Genomic DNA, 2,848 nt, shown 5'->3' on the forward strand with positions numbered 1-2,848 from the left:
GGCTGTGCTACCGAGCTGTTTTTTCATCGTATGAACAGTAGCACTGCAGCAGTGCGTACGATATAACTATACCATTACACAAAAACTTACACCACCCATCCATCTGCTGAGCAGAGTGCCATTTGTCGGATCTGGGTTATTCCCGAAAATCCAGCGAGGAAATGGATTAGTGCCCCCATATCTTTTCCTTGTTAGAGCAGGTTCAATACCAGGCTATAAGCCAGCTGCAAATACATTTTAAGGAATTAAATGAGGAGAGAGAAGAGCAGCGGGCTACAGATTTGTAGCCAGCTATAGCACGGACTCCAAGACGCAGTGTGTGTATGTCAGATGGGACCAGGTATTAATAGTGTAGTATGTAACTATTGTATAAATAAGCTATTAGATTGGCTATAGATGAATTGGAGCTAGTAGTTGGCTATACTATTGAACTTGCTCTTACGGCGATAAAACCTCACACGATGCTTGTGCCTCGCGTCATTAAGGAGTACTTCATCCATCCCAAAATAAAATAAACTTCTATTATAAATTTGGGGATATGTTAGATATACATATATCTAGATTTTTAATACTAAAATATAGTACTCTATATTCTTAAAATTAGTTTATTTTGACGCGGATTGAATACTAGAGTACACAGAAGAGTAGATCTCGTATCTTTTCTCCTCTCCTCTCCGGCCCGACGAACAAAAGACCGAAAGAGAGGCGAGCAGGAGTAGTCATGTGTACATTGGCCATCACATCAATCGTGCCGCTCGACGGCTCGACTCACAGGACACAAGTGACTGCAATAATAATACTATAATCATGACGGGTCCATCAATTTCTGCATCTCCGTCCCCCAAAAAAGCAAGTGACAGACAGCACAGCTCCACTCCATGGCTGCCGTAGAAATTTTTACTACAGTCATCAGGAGTAAAAGCACGGTCCCGGTGCCGTCGTCATCGCCACACGCGAAAGCAACAGCATCGCAGCTATGCGCAGCGGAAGATTGCATGCGCCAACGCCAGGCGGAGGCCGTTTGGCCGCCGCCTCCGCTGCTGCCGCCGCCGGTGGCACCACGGAAGCACGAGTATACTTCTCTTCGTTCCCCTGTGAGCCAAATCTCCTCTTCTGGCTTGGCTTTCCAAGTTCCCATGCTTGATCTGTAATTTTTTTTCTTATTTTCTTTTCTTATTTTCTTACTACAAGTAGTCAAGTGCTATCATGGATTTTGGATCTGGAAGCTCAGGCTAGTGCATGTGCATCTAGCAATACTAGTGCTAGCGCGGCTGCTCATGCAGCTGCTGATTTATCAAGAGAAAGCAAGGGCAAGTAACATCTTGATATTGGTGGTGGTCGATCGGTAGGTGCTGGGTCCTACTTGCCTAGTCGGCACTTCACTTGATGTTGTAAGCACGATGCATCAATTTATTTGTCTTTCATGTATGTGTTGATTTTTGTCTGAATTCGCCAACTTGAATTATCTAGAAAAGATGGTGAGTGATTGCATTTAATTGATATAATGCTCGTGTCAAATATGAATTAATCACTTTCTGCTAAAAAAATGTCAAATTTTGATCGTAAAGCATTGGTACTGGACCATTTCATGATTCAAAGTTGTAGCATCTTTCAGATCAGATACTATTATGCAATACCCTTTTTTTCTTCTCATGCCATTGACGAGTAGGTTCAGGCCCAATGTGCCAATGATTCGAGTGCATTGAGGTGGGGATCAACTCGTGAACACCGTATAAAGCTTGCAATGAGCTTTGCCTACATCGTTTCTCCCTTTCCAATTCGTTGCCCGGCCTGTAATCAGAGCACCAGGTTCATCGGCGCACAATTCAATTCAGACTCTCGTACATTCAGCACGTGTGAGCCACGCAGTGCTAATACTAGAGTTGGCGTGGTGCTCTTTACATGATTACTGCTGCTGTTTCGTGCGAACAAGCCCCCCCGAGCTTTTCCGTTGAAAAGGCGCTAATTAGCTCTGTCCTATCTGATAATATTCCTCTCAGCTTTGTGCTGATTGAATGGATTGAGATGCAGTCTGTCGAGCCGAGCCGGGCAGGAGTTCATGGGTAGGCGCCGCATGCTGTCCTGGGCGAGCCCCCATCGAATGATAGCATGAGGCCATCATCACTTGCGTGCTTAGTTAATAGAGGCTTAATCGCTTTTAGTGGGTATAAGCTGCAGGGAATGTCGCCTTGTCTTACCTAGCCGAAAAGACCAAGAGCTTACTAGCTTTAGCACGAATCCACGCGAGGAAGAAGTAGGCACTGCGCCCTGTTAGACTGACAGAGAAGAATAGAAAACCACTGTATATACTGTCAGAAGTTCCAAACTGTTAGTGAGTGTTGCTGTTTTGAACCATATGAGTTCAGAAGTTGAGTTTAGCGGCAGCTCTGCAACTGCAACGATTCTGGGAGCAGTAGATGGGAGCTTGAGAATTGAGATGCATTCTGAAATCAAGCGTCTTGCTTTGTTGTGTAAAACTGCTTTGCATGACCCGTCGGAACAAAACGTGATTACAGTGAAAAGAGAAGGATAAGCCAACGTACGTGGAGAGAAGAGGTAAACAGTGAGGATCTGATGATATACAGCACGAAGTACCGGCCCGGTAAACGAGAAGGGAATCCATATCTGTGGAGTCGCTTGTGCCGAATCCACCATCTGACATTCATGAAGACATCAATCACCTTGCGAGAGGCAGAAAGGGGAGGAGGCCGAGGAAAAAGATATCTCTCCAAGCACAAGCAGGTCACACCAGAGTACGGAGTACCAATCAGGTTTTAAAGAGAGCTGTCCTTCCATGCGCCATGATTCGACCCATCGGGTCTTACCAGAGCAGAGAAGCAGGATCCTT

The 2,848-nt window shown here is 45.3% G+C and overlaps 1 long non-coding RNA gene across 1 annotated transcript; it reads left to right on the forward strand.

Moving 5' to 3' along the window:
* The first annotated feature begins 878 nt into the window (after positions 1-878).
* On the forward strand, positions 879-1,505 carry LOC107281463 (uncharacterized). Its single transcript, XR_001547065.3, has 2 exons — positions 879-1,094; positions 1,195-1,505. It is a non-coding gene; the product is annotated as an uncharacterized lncRNA (long non-coding RNA).
* The last annotated feature ends 1,343 nt before the right edge of the window (positions 1,506-2,848 follow it).

Source organism: Oryza sativa, chromosome 1, assembly GCF_034140825.1.
Source record: "Oryza sativa Japonica Group chromosome 1, ASM3414082v1".
In the NCBI taxonomy this organism is placed as follows: Eukaryota; Viridiplantae; Streptophyta; class Magnoliopsida; order Poales; family Poaceae; genus Oryza; species Oryza sativa.